The sequence below is a fragment of the Lampris incognitus genome, chromosome 1 (genome assembly GCF_029633865.1).
Source record: "Lampris incognitus isolate fLamInc1 chromosome 1, fLamInc1.hap2, whole genome shotgun sequence".
Classification (NCBI taxonomy): domain Eukaryota; kingdom Metazoa; phylum Chordata; class Actinopteri; order Lampriformes; family Lampridae; genus Lampris; species Lampris incognitus.
This window is the reverse complement of record NC_079211.1, coordinates 145786648-145800135: the sequence shown is the minus strand read 5'-3', so window position 1 is coordinate 145800135 and position 13488 is coordinate 145786648. Positions and strand designations below refer to the sequence as shown.

The following is a 13488-nucleotide window of genomic DNA, read 5'->3' as shown; positions in this document are numbered from 1 at the left end:
TTTTGGCTGATCAGCGTGCGTGTGTGCGTGCGCGTGTGCGCGTGTGTATAAAAGAACACCATAAACGTGTTTCCTGTCTTTTAATCTTGTTTCTATTTCTCATCTTATTTTACCAGCAGTGCCGCAGCGCTTTGTAACGGACGCGGCAGTGAGAGAAAGCGTGATTCCGGTTTCACCCGTTTTAAACACGAACCTGTGACATTCACCGCGCGTTACGTTGCCTTTCACTCTTCCTCCCCCTCCCCCCCTCCTCCGTGTTCCTCCTCCTCCCCCCCCCCTCCCCGTCGGCGGAAGCGGGATGTGATGTAAAGTCGCACCGAAGGGTTTTTTTCTTCCTCCTCGGAGTGTGCAGCTCTTCCTCCGATGCATTGTTGAAATCCTGCGAAAGACACATCGGGGCTTCGCGTCTTCTGGATTCTGTGATCTGGATCCGGTTGGGGACCGCAGACAGGTAAACACCGCGCGCGCGGGGCGCGTGCGTGTGCGTGTGTGTGTGTGTGTGTGTTAAGTCGCCGTTGTTGTTTTTAGAGAGAAACTGAAGTTTCGTGGAACAAAAAAAAAAGTTTCCCCTCATCGCTGTTCCCCCCCCCCTTCTTCGTCTTCTTCTTCTTCTTCTTCTTTTTCTTCTTTGTTGCGGAGGATCAGAACGTTCTCCGCCGGGACTCGTGTCAAAGCTGACGCTGCGTGACGGACGCGCGAGCGAGCGAGCCCGCGGGCCCGCGGGACCAGTGCGGTAGTTTTAATCAATAGTCAAACGGGCGAATCCGGCGGTTTCTGCGCGTCTTCCAGCGTCCCGGACGTGTTCGGGTCGTCGGCTCGGCGGACTCGGTTGGCTTTGTGGACTTCGACGGGAGTTTCTTCTCGTCCTCCGCCGGACCCTTGGCTCCGCATCAAGTCTCATGAGCGCTGCGTTATATAAGGTGGTAAATGCAATATCGTAACTTGTTGGGTTTGTCGGTGTGAGGGGGGGAGGGGGGGAGGAGATGGCGACCGCGCTAAATGAGGTTTAATGTCCAAACTTCAGCCGCGTCTTTCTCATCTGGACCAGCTCACAGAGCTGACGACAGGAAGGGAGTTTTAAAAGTAGTTGGGTTTTTTTGTTTGTTTTGTTTTTACAGTTACCAACATGTAGTTAAACCTTGCCAGAAGTTCTGGTTCTGGTTGACCAGAGGAACTGAACACCTGGAAGGGACCCTCATGGAGGACCGACTTGGAATCAGATTTACTGGCCCAAGTTTGTATTTGCAAGGAATTCGTCTTGTTTTGGCCCACATGGATCAATAGTGATCAGTACACAACAGGAGGGAGAGGCTGGTGGTGGGACAGGTTACCAGGGATGGGCGAGCTTACCCGGGAAGGGTCGGTGTGGCTGAAGGTTTTTGTTCCGACCAAGCAGTTAACATGATCCCTGAGGAACTTGACTAGGAGACACAGGGATCATGTTGATCCCTGAGGAACTTGACTAGGAGACACAGGTGTGTAGCTGCTTGGTTGGAACAAAAACCTTCACCCACGCCGGCCCTTCCCGGATAAGATTGCCCACCCCTGCAACCCCACTCCTGGGTGACCCCCCCTCACCTCCGGGGTTACGTATGGCAGAGGGATATGCAAATGAGACAAAATTGTGAACATGGCGACGACGGTGTCCAGATTTCCTTCACCAACGTCCCTTTAAAGTTTGCACTGAAGTGCCGTGCAGGACCACAGCTCAGGTCAGCCGATATTCCCTGTGAACCTGTAGGTTTACTGCCTAACCCAGGGGTGGGCGAGCTTACCCGGGAAGGGCCGGTGTGGGTGAAGGTTTTTGTTCCGACCAAGCAGTTACACACCTGTGTCTCCTAGTCAAGTTCCTCAGGAGACGCAGGGATCATGTTGATCCCTGAGGAACTTGACTAGGAGACACAGGGATCATGTTGATCCCTGTGTCTTCAGGGAACACTTTAAAGGGGCGTTGGTGAAGGAAATCAGGACACCGTCGTCGCCATGTTCACAATTTTGTCTCATTTGCATATCCCTCTGCCATACGTGACCCCGGAGGTGAGGGGGGTCACCCAGGAGTGGGGTTGCAGGGGTGGGCAATCTTATCCGGAAAGGGCCGGCGTGGGTGAAGGTTTTTGTTCCAACCAAGCAGTTACACACCTATGTCTCCTAGTCAAGTTCCTCAGGGATCAAGTGTGGAACTGCTTGGTTGGAACAAAAACCTTAACCCACACCGGCCCTTCCCGGGTAAGCTCGCCCACCCCTGGGTTAGGCAGTAAACCTTCAGGTTCACAGGGAATATTGGCTGACCTGAGCTGTGGTCCTGCACGGCACTTCAGGGAACACTTTAAAGGGACGTTGGTGAAGGAAATCGACACCGTCGTCGCCATGTTCACAATTTTGTGCCATTTGCATATCCCTCTGCCATAAGATTGCCCACCCCTGGGTGACCCCGGCGGTGAGGGGGGTCACCCAGGGGTGGGCAATCTTATCCGGAAAGGGCCGGCGTGGGAGTTACACACCTGGTCCCACTGATCCACCAGTAGGGGAACTTGATTAGGAGACATGGGTGTGTAACTGCTTGGTTGGAACAAAGACCCGCACCCACACCGGCCCTTTCTGCGCAAGATTGCCCACCCCTGGAGGCGGTTACGGAGTCTTTCTGGAAGGGCACCTGACATGTCAGGACCAACTAGACGACCCCCCCCCCCCGACTGCAAACCCACTTCCACCGTTTCTCTGAGAGAAGAGGTGAAGGAGAAAGATTGAAGAATTTAAAAAATAATACTTTTGTTTGGATGAGATTTCATTGAAAATGTGGGAGTGTGGATGTGATCCACAAAGAGGCAGTTGTAGGATTAGTTTTAGGACTGTGTGTTGGTGAGGATCTGGCAATATCACGATACAGGGGTTATGATTCAGTGTATCGCGATATATTGGGGTTCCATGGGCCTGTGCTCTTTGTGCTCGTGCTACTTCCTGTCTCAGTTTACGTTGTCGGGTCGGAGTGGAAGAGTCAGATGGCTGAAGATAGATGACGTCACTGGGGGTGACACGCAACACAACACGTTTGTCACGAACCTTTACACGTAAACAATTAAAAATTGCTACAGTGGTTTTGAGAATCGATACGGTATCGCGAAAGGTAATATCGCCATACTCGAGTGTGTTGATATTTTCTTAGCACCACCTACAGGTGAGATGAGGTGAGATAAGAAGGCGTTGGATAAATGAGATGCCATCGGTGGAGATAGGCTGGCTGGCTGGTGTGGTGGTTTGTGCAGGCAGCGGCTCGTGTCAGCAGATCTGTAAATAGCAGAGACCTGAATATGATCCCTGACACACAACTCAGGTTGGCTGAGACGTCAATACAAACAACACACACGCACACCCCCCTGCCGTGTGATAATGCTGCAAATCACAGCCAAACGAGGGCAGCGGTGCTGCACGGGGGTAATGAGCCAGATGTTGTTTGTTCTGGTTGGAAGTCGCTAAATGACAGATGAAGTGTTTTAGGTGAAGATCTTCTCTTTTTTCTTGCATTAGGAACTCAAACAGAAGTGAAACTTGGCACACCGTAGGGCTCAAACTCACAACGTAGTGCCGAAACAATCGGTTGATACATGGTTTGTCTGTCGACAGAAAATTAGCTGAAGATAATTTTGTCAGTTCCTGTTCCTGCGTTGTTCAGCTTCATATGTTCTGGGACACATCTGGGACCTCACAGAGGGAACGTCAGGGGTTCCTATGCAAAGCCGCAGCATCTGGAGACGTGTAGGAAAAGAATTTGGAAAATTGAATCCTAAAGCTTAGAAATTGCGGAAAATTATGGAAATATATTGTTGGGCAGGGTCAGTACACATTTTCGCGTGGTTTCAGGCCTTAAGTCATCTCAAATATTGCAATGTTTCATATCATGAAGAACAATTATCTCCGGAGTAACGCAGCGTGTTTAGTGTGGGCTGACTTTCAACATAGATGATACCGAACACCAAGCAAAACCCTCACATCTAGTGAGGAGATTTAAGATCTGGGAGAGGTGTTGAATTTTGAAAGACAGAATATGTCTGAGCTGCGGAAATAGGGCCCTGTGATGGCCTGGCGGCCTGTCCGGGGTGTCTCCCCGCCTGCCGCCCAGGGACTGCTGGGATAGGCTCCGGCATCCCCGCGACCCCGATTGGGATAAGCGGCTTGGATAATGGATGGATCATTTTGTTCCTGATGGTTAACAATTAAAATGACCACACATCAGCAGGAGAAGCTTTACAAATGATCAGGTTTGTTGGCTTCGGTCTGATTCACATCAGTCTTACAAAGCTGCTGAAGGTGTTTTTGGCCAGACAGTTTGCAGACGTGACTTTGGGCTCTGGGAACTTACGGTGGGCATATTATTAATCCATACCCGGATAGCATCCGGATGTGGGCCACTCCACTGATGGCCTTCTTCTGGCCCTGACAAAATGGATGCGAGCCTGACGCGGCACCACGTGTATCATAGCAAATATGCCAAATCAAATGTGGGCCTTTTTTGGCAAAGATGCGGTGCTCTCGGCAACATGTAAAAGCTCAGAAACGGCTTCTTTCCACAAGCTGTTGCCCACCTCAACCTGGCCACCCACTGAATGTCTGTAGGTATTTTTAAATATTTTGTACTCTTGCTCTTTTTTTTTTTTAACTTATTTCAGCTTTTGGTCTTCATGTGTGTATATCTTATACTGTGTTTGCTGTGTTTGTGTCTGTCTTGCGCTGTTTGGTGAAGCCACAGCCCTCATTTCATTTTTAAAATGGGGGTTTGCACATTGTTTTAATGACAATAAGTTGAGAGAAAAAAAACTGAATTGAATTGGATGTGACCCTTAAGTGGCCCGTGTGGTAAATGGTGACTATGACCTAAATATCACAACACAAATATGGGCCACCTTTGGCAAATATGTGGCACATGCAGCTTGGTTCTGACCCAGATCTGGCAAACAGGAGCCCAAGGGCCATCATCCACGCGGTATGTGGGCCGGACGAAAGTGTCGGTGTGGGACGGGTCCGGGCCACAGCCGTTTTGCTATCCGGGTAGTCACAGCCCCGAGGAAACCATGTTTTGCAAGTTTGGACGTGGGAATAAATGTTGTCATGCGTTCGTTGTTGGGACATGAACAGCTGTCAGCTTTAGACGAGGTGCCCGGTCGTACTGTATTTCTTAAATGACGTTGGGTCAGATGGGTGAACATCTTCTGTCATGGGTGTTTGCAGGTTGTTGAAGCAAAAATAGGATTTGATTGCAAAACCAAGTCACGTGATATTTTGCAGGTTGTGTGTCTGCCTTATAAACACTTGTTTAATTTGCTTGACCTGTATACGAGCCCAGCGAGGCTTGGATAGTTTCAATCCAGGGGGGGGGGGGCATCCGGGTAGCGTGGCGATCTATTTTGTTGCCTACCAACACGGGGATCGCCGGTTCGAGTCCCCGTGTTACCGCCGGCTTGGTCGGGCGTCCCTACAGACACAATTGGCCATGTCTGCGGGTGGGAAGCCAGATGTGGGTATGTGTCCTGGTCGCTGCACTAGCGCCTCCTCTGGTCGGTTGGGGCGACTGTTCCGGGGGAGGCTGGGGAGAATAGAGTGATCCTCCCACGCGCTACGTCCCCCCGGTGAAACTCCTCACTGTCAGGTGAAAAGAAGCGGCTGGTGACGCCACATGTATCGGAGGAGGCATGTGGTAGTCTGCAGCCCTCCCCGGTGTAACAGCCCAAGAGATACCCCCTGGCCAGACTATACCCGGGGTTAAAGTGGGCTAGCCTGTTTTATACCCCGGGTATATTATGGGCTAGGCCAGACTATACCTGGGTATAGTTTGGCAGGGAGGGGGGGGGCGGTAATCTGGCCTGCTACACCAGATCGGCAGAGGGGGTGGAGCAGCCGCCGGGACGGCTCAGAAGAGTGGGGTGATTGGCCGGATACAACTGGGGAGAAAGGGGGAGGGGGATGTGTCAGTCCAACTTAAGTCCAAAAGGGGAAGTCCTTGTTGTGTTATTTGAAATCTCAGCACATCAATTTAAATCTCTGTGTGTGTGTGTGTGTGTGTGTGTGTGTGTGTGTGTGTGTGTGTGTGTGTGTGTGTGTGTGTGTGTGTGTGTGTGTGTGTGCGCGCTCAGGCTTTGCATGCATGTGTCTGCATGTTGGAGAATACGTGCGTGTGCATGTACAATACTGACGTATGCGTGTGCGTGAACCTTCATATTGTTGTCACTGGATCTGTTGGTTTAATGAGGCACTCCCACGACATTCTTCAAAGGTGTGTGTGTGTGTGTGTGGCCTGTGGCTAGGCATTCCTCTTGCAGCAGTTTTCTGCTGCAGGTCTTTTATTCGGGTCTTGTATTCAGGGCAGGCAGGTGTGCAGGGAACAGGTAAGCGTCTCTCAGGCTGTGATCACATTGGGTGTGTTTTCGGCAGCGAGAGGCGTCTTTCTGTTATCACCTGAAGTTGAATAACATTTCAGCTCTGATCAGAAAAACGTCAGACGTCACCGCCCCGTTTTCTCTGCTGGCCAATCAGAGGAGCGAAAGGAATCAGGAATCAGAAACGCTTTCCCCCCAGCCCACAGCAGTGCAACACAAAGACAAAAACACATATCCAAACTACAATAAATTCAAGAACACATATACTAACTAACACATATATCTAAACTAACACATTTATCCAAAATAAGAAAAATAAAATAAAAAAAATCACTGTCCAAGGGAACGAACGCCAGCCAGGATGACTGTCGGAACTGCCGGTCTGCATGGGCCAGCAGTTAGCTTAGCCTGCCTCCGTGTTTCCTCTTCGGGTGCAGGGCTGTGGTGCCTGGGTCCACGGGACGGAGCAGACCAGGCTCCCCCAGCCGATCCGACGCCGGCTCTCCCAGCCAGACACCCTCAACATGACAACATCAAAAACACCACAGTCAACGCCAGATGAGGCCGCCGCCAGACCGCCCTTGGTGTAATCCGAACTGCCGGTCTGCATGTGCTAGCAATTAGCGTATCCTGCCCCGCGTCCGTGTCCTGTCAGACCGCCCTCGGTGTTACCTCCTCGGTCACAGCTCCAGGCAGCGCCGTGGTCCCTGGGCCCACAGGATACAGCAAACCAAGCTCTCCCAGCCGATACAGTGCCAGCTCTCCCAGCCATCAAACGAAGACAAAACTTTAAACGCAGACGTGGACAAAGACACTGCATGGATGGTACTGGGTGAGGCCACCGCAAACGTGAATTTGTGCCGCCATCTTCCCACACCAGTACTAAATGAGGCCTCTGCAAACATGAATTCGCGCTGCCATCTTCTCACACCGGAAGCGGAAAGGGCAGACCTTCTCACCTGAACTTCTCTCAACAAAGATGGAGGCGAAAGAGCTAAAGCTAGTGCTCTCCAGAAATTAATAGTAGTATTGGTGATAAAAAGAGATATGCTGACATAAATGATATACACAACTTCTACAACTTTATAAAGACTATTTATGGCCCTAGGAACTGCTCTATCACACCCTTAAAATCAGCAGACGAACTGACAGCCTTGAAAGACCAAAAGCAGATCCTGGCAAGGTGGGCTGAACATTTTGAAACCCTACTTAACCAGCACTCACCAACTGACCAATCCATAATGGAAGAGCTGCCGATTCATCCGCCCATCCCAGACCTTGACCGCTCGCCAAGTTTTCAAGAAGTACTTGTAGCCATCAACTCCCCCAAGAACAATAAGTCCCTTGGCAGTGATGGTATCTCAGCAGAACTCATAAAACAAGGAGGATACTTGCACACCAGAATGATCTGTCAGTACATCCTGCAGGTCTGGGGCCAGGAGAGTGTCCCTCAACAATGGAGGGATGCTGAAATTGTCATCCTGTACAAAAACAGGGGTGACAAGTCCATCTGTGGCAACAGTCATGGCATATCCCTCTAGCTGTGGCAGGCAAGGTCCTAGCAAAGGTCATGCTATGCAGGATGGTGAAGCACTTGAAAGAACATCTGCTACCAGAGTCACAGTGTGGTTTCAGGAAGAACAGGAGTATTGTGGATATGATTTTCACAGCAAGACAGCTACAAGAAAAGTGCTGCAAAAAACATCAGGACCTTTTCATGGCTTTTGTCGACCCCTCCAAAGCTTTTCACGTTGAATGGAGAGCAACTTGGGAAAATTCTGAGAAAGTTTGGCTGGCTGAGCAAATTTGTGAGCATTCTGTCACAGTTCCATGATGGGATGGTGGCAGGAATTGACACCCGTTAATGTCTGCACTGGAGTGAGGCAGGGGTGTGTGCTGGCACCGGTACTGTTCAACATTTTCCTCCTAAGTGTCACAAAGCTTTTTCATAAAGATCTGGAAGACTGTAGTGGGATGACAATAAACTTTAGGCTAGATGGAAACCTCTTCAACATTCGAAGGTTCCAGGCAACCACCAAGTTGTCAACATTGCAGGTCCTTGGGCTGTAGTACGCTGATGACTGCGCTCTTGTAGCTCACACACCAGAAGACCTGCAAACCATCCTTGCAGCAGTTGTGAATCCCTACAGCAGGCTGGGTATATCAGTCAACACCACCAAGATGGAGGTGTTATGCCAATGGAGATCCAGCTCCCCACCCCACTATGCTTGTCTACACTATAGAACACCAACCACTTTCAGTTGTTCCATCTTTCAAATACCTGGGCGGCATCCTATCTGAGGGCTGCAACACTGATCACAAAATTCACAAGAGAATCAAACGGGCCTCTGTAGCCTTTGGCAAACTTTGACAATGTAAGGTCTTCCAAAACAAACACCTCCACCTGCACACCAAAATTGAAGCTGCCTGAATCAAAACTCTCCTATACAGTTATGAAGCCTGGGTCACATACAGCTGCCACCGAAGGTTGCTGGAGTGGTTCCCCATAAGGTGTCTGCGGTGAATCATAGGGATCATGTGGCGTGACCGTGTTCCCCGTGCCGAGATTCTTGCTAGGACAAACTACAAGTGCATAGAAGCCAGCGGTCACTGAACACCAACTGCGCTGGCTTGGACATGTCATCAGGATGCCTCAAGAACGCCTGCCACGTCAAGTCCTGTATGGACAGCTTCATCTGGGCTGTCGGTCTACAGGGGGTCAGAAGAACCAATACAAAGACCAGCTAAAAACATTGCTGAAGAAGTGTTGTATCGACCCCTTGAGACTTGAGCAAGCTGCCATCAACCGTTCCAACTGGTGGGAGATCTGCTACAGAGGTATAGAACAGCTGGAAATGGAGAGGAATGTGAAGAAACTACAGAAAAGACTAAGGAGGCACACAACCATACCTGCTCCCACCAACTCAGACTTCATATGCCCAACATGCAATAAAACTTGTGTAGAATTCGTCTGCAGTCATCAAAGAACACACCATTAACGAGGAGGGATGTCATCATCGGACTCGATGGACTTCCAGCATGCAATCAGATAGCTTAGACAGCAAAACATCCCAGCTGGGAATTCGCAGGTCCAGATCCTGTTTTGAGATTATGACACTAATTCAACACACATTGCAGTTTTCCAAATATCAATAAATAATGACTATTGAGATTCAGTATTATGGGCTTTTAAGGCTCCATTCTCTCTTATCTGCAGTAAAATGTGAAATAGCAATAATCCAAAGAAAATATACAACAAAATGCATGTTCATTAAGCCCCATGTGTTAAAAAACCTTTAAACATGAGTGTGCTTCCCAGAGTAAAACTGTCAAACAATTCAAATTCAGACATTCACAGATGTGGAAGTCTTAACGTCAGACGGCTTCACAGCTTCTGTTCATTGTGTTTTACCACTGATTCAGTAGAAATGCCATGTTGACATCGCCATTTTGTGCTGAATGGACCCCTGCACCTCCCAAACTCTTATCTGACAGCAGTCAAGTGTCCTACTTGAGGATGAAACATCCGCGCAGCTCATTTGTCAGCTGGTCATCCGATCAGCCAGACCCATCACCTCCACATCTAACCATCCTATCAGGGAAATGCTCGGCCATCAAGGCTTTGTCCTGGTTTTAACAGATGACATCACATCACCCCAGTCCTGCCCACTGGCTCCCTGTCAGTTTCAGAATTGATCTTGAGATTTTACAGATCACTTGTAAAGCACAACTGGGCCTGGCCCCAAGCGGCATGTTGGAGATGTTGACCCCATATAGGTCCTCAGGTGGGGCCTTCTGTTCGTTCCCAAGTCGAGGCTTTAGTCTAAAGGTAACCCTGTTTTTACCCTCGGGGCCCCTCAGCTTTGGAATCGCCCGCCTCGCAGATCAGTGACTTCTTTCAAATCCCTTCTTTAAACTACTTTCATAGACTCACTTTTACATGATGTCGTCTTTTTATTGCTTTTATTCATTTAATTGTATTTCTGTTTACATTTTTATTGGGTTTTTTTTACTTCCTTTTCATTTGTTTTACCGTCTATCTTTCAACACCCTTCGTTTTCTCTCTACTGTGTTTTTGTGTTTTGTTTGTCCTCTTGTTTTAAGTTTATCTTGACTGTACCTTAACTTTGTCTTGTTTTTGTTTGGCCTCATGCTTGGCTCTCTGCCATTATACCGCTTTCTGAGTATTCTGCTTTTGCTGTGTCTGTCAAGCATTTTGTATACACTGTTTTTAAAGATGGGTGGCGCAGTGGTTAGCATGGTTGCCTCACAGCAAGAAGGTTCTGGGTTCGAGCCGAGCCCTGGAGTAGTCCAACCTGGGGGGGGGGGGTCGTCGTCCCGGTTCGTCCTCTGTGTTGGAGTTTGCATGTTCTCCCCGTGTCTGCGTGGGTTTCCTCCCACAGTCCAAAGACATGTAGGTCAGGTGAATCGGCCGTACTACATTGCCCCTAGGTACGAATATGTGTGTGTGTGTGTGTCGGCCCTGTGTGATGGCCTGGCGGCCTGTCCAGGGTGTCTCCCCGCCTGCCGCCTAATGACTGCCGGGCTAGGCTCCAGCATCCCCGCGGCCCTGAGAGCAGGATAAGCGGTTTGGATAATGGATGGATGAATCTTTACTGTTATTTATTATTTAGTATCAAGGTTCCAGCAGTCCAAGCTAGTCAAACTAGCGTGTCATCCAATCAAACAGCTAGCTAGTGACAGCTAGTAAGTCAGTCTCAACTAGCTGGTTAGCTTTGTCCCAGTTACACTGCTGACTGACTGTTGTTGTGCAGCGAGCTGGCATAACTAGCATAACTTGCATGCTGCGCTACGTTCAAATCCCTCATTCTGCTCTGTTCACTCACTGACCTCCTAACCTGTGTGTGTGTGTGTGTGTGTGTGTGTGTGTGTGTGTGTGTGTGTGTGTGTGTGTGTGTGTGTGTGTGTGTGTGTGTGTGTGTGTGTGTGTGTGTGTGTGTGTGTGAGGCATGCCGATTCCCGAGCTTGTAATTCCTGTGTGTGTATAACATTGACTTCGGGGGGGGGGGGGGCGAGAGAAAGAAGAGAGACAGAGAAGGGAGAAAGGGAGATAGATAGAGAGAAATGGGGGAGGGAGGGAGGGAGGGAGGGGAACCTGGGTTGCGTTGAATGTTTGGAATGTTGAGGCTTTTGGCTCATGTTTGGTCGATGAGAGAGAGAGAGAGAGAGAGAGAGAGAGAGAGAGAGAGGACAGATGACTATGCATCCTCTCTCTCACCCTCTCTCTCTCTCTCTCTCTCTCTCTCTCTCTCTCTAGATGTGTTTTTACAGGCATGTTCGTCTCGATCCTCCGACCAGCTGTCTGTTAAAATGCTAATTTTTCAGCAAGTTTTCCAACGGTTAATCTGTTATTAGACACTCACTCAATGGACTGTTGCTTCATCTCTCTCTCTCTCCCTCTCTCTCTCTCTCTCTCTCTCTCTCTCTCTCTCTCTCTCTCTCTCTCTCTCTCTCTCTCTCTCTCTGTCATGTGACCTTCCAATGGAGAAATGAGCCACAGTGTAGGAATCTGAGCAGGCCTCTGCAGGAGCCAGAACATTACATAAAGCAGTACACAAGAGAGCTCTCTCTCTCTTTCTCTGTCTCTCTCGCTCTCTCCCTCTCTCCCTCTCTCTCTCTCTCTCTCTCTCTCTCTCTCTCTCTGTCTCTCTCCCTCTCCCTCTGTCTTGCTCTCTCTCTCTGTCTCTGTCTCTGTCTCTCTCCCTCTGTCTTACTCTCTCTCTCTCTCTGTCTCTCTCTCTCTCCCTCTGTCTTGCTCTCTCTCTCTCTCTCTCTCTCTCTCTCTCTCTCTCTCTCTCTCTCTCTCTGTGTCTCTCTCTTTCTCTGTCTCTCTCGCTCTCTCCCTCTCTGTCTCTCTCTCCCTCTCCCTCTGTCTTGCTCTGTCTCTCTGTCTCTCTCTCTCTCTGTCTGTCTCTCTCTCTCTGTTTAAACATTTCTTTTCTCCGTTTCCTTCAGTTCTTCCTCTTGGCTCCTGTATGGGTCTTGTTATCTTGATGGAAGCCCTGTAAATTTTATTTTCATATTCTGTCTGTATGTAAATATTGCAAATAGGTGAGAAAAAAGTTTTAACGTGACTTTTATTTTTGTTTCACAAACATATTTTTTTGATATGCGTTCACATATATGCGGACCTATTGAGCTACATGCTAACGGCTAGCACCAAAACACACTGAGGGGAAAAAAGATGTTTAGTCAGGAAAGAGGCTGTCACTGTGCATGTTTGTGTGTGTTTGCTTATATTCGTCTTGCATAACAGCTTTGAGTGGGTGTGTGTTTGTGTCCAGCATTGATGAACTGCTGAGTTGAAAGGGAGCAAAACATTGTGTGATGATTCACGTACGCACACACACGCACACACAGAAACTTAAACACTTCCTTAACCGTTGCACAACTGTTGTCTTTCTACTGTATGCTGCGTTAGTACTGTACTGATTAGTTCTCCATGTGTGTACACTGCATCCAGTCCCACATATACTTCTAATAGTTTTCTACAGCCAAACAAGTATATTCTAAACACAAAGCCCTTGCAGCCTTTAACTCAACCGCCCAATGACTGCACCACTTGTGACTTCCATCAGTTGAAGACAATGAGCCAAATCTGTTTGTTCTTAGTGGTTCCTCTAGGGAGGAGCTGACGTATGGCAGTGTTTCACTAGCTATGCAATGTAGAACGGCACTGCAGTAAACCACACCCGATTCAGAAGGAAAGGAGGGGACATGAGGAAATCAACCAGCTGTGTGTGTGCGTGCGTGCATGCGTGTGTGTATGTGTTGTGCCTGGATGTGTGACTTGTTTGCATGCTGCAGTAAGTCAGGATTCAGAAAAGCGTCAGCAGTTATATCATGTCTAACTTACTTAATGTTCCCCTTATCCCATGTTCACTGGAGACAAAGAACTTCATTCTTTGTGGATTGTCACCTTTTTGTGGTGGAGAAGCTTGCGTAGTCCTGTGATCCCGAGAGCAATGCCGTCTGGAGCCATGCTGCTGGTAGAGTCACCCATGGTGGTAAGGTCAAGGGGGAGATCCCTGACACAGAGCAATCCAACCAAGACCTCAACAGTGGAACAGGCGGGGGATGATGGCTGACTTTAGGGAAG

At 49.0% G+C, this 13488-nt stretch overlaps 1 protein-coding gene across 1 annotated transcript in view; it reads left to right on the top strand.

Moving 5' to 3' along the window:
- The first annotated feature begins 311 nt into the window (after nt 1-311).
- ddr2l (discoidin domain receptor family, member 2, like) overlaps nt 312-13488 on the top strand; it is a 52697-nt gene continuing 39520 nt past the window's right edge. The window contains exon 1 of the mRNA XM_056280544.1: nt 312-451. The gene's annotated coding sequence lies outside the window, so the exon portion shown is untranslated. The remainder of the gene's footprint in view (nt 452-13488) is intronic.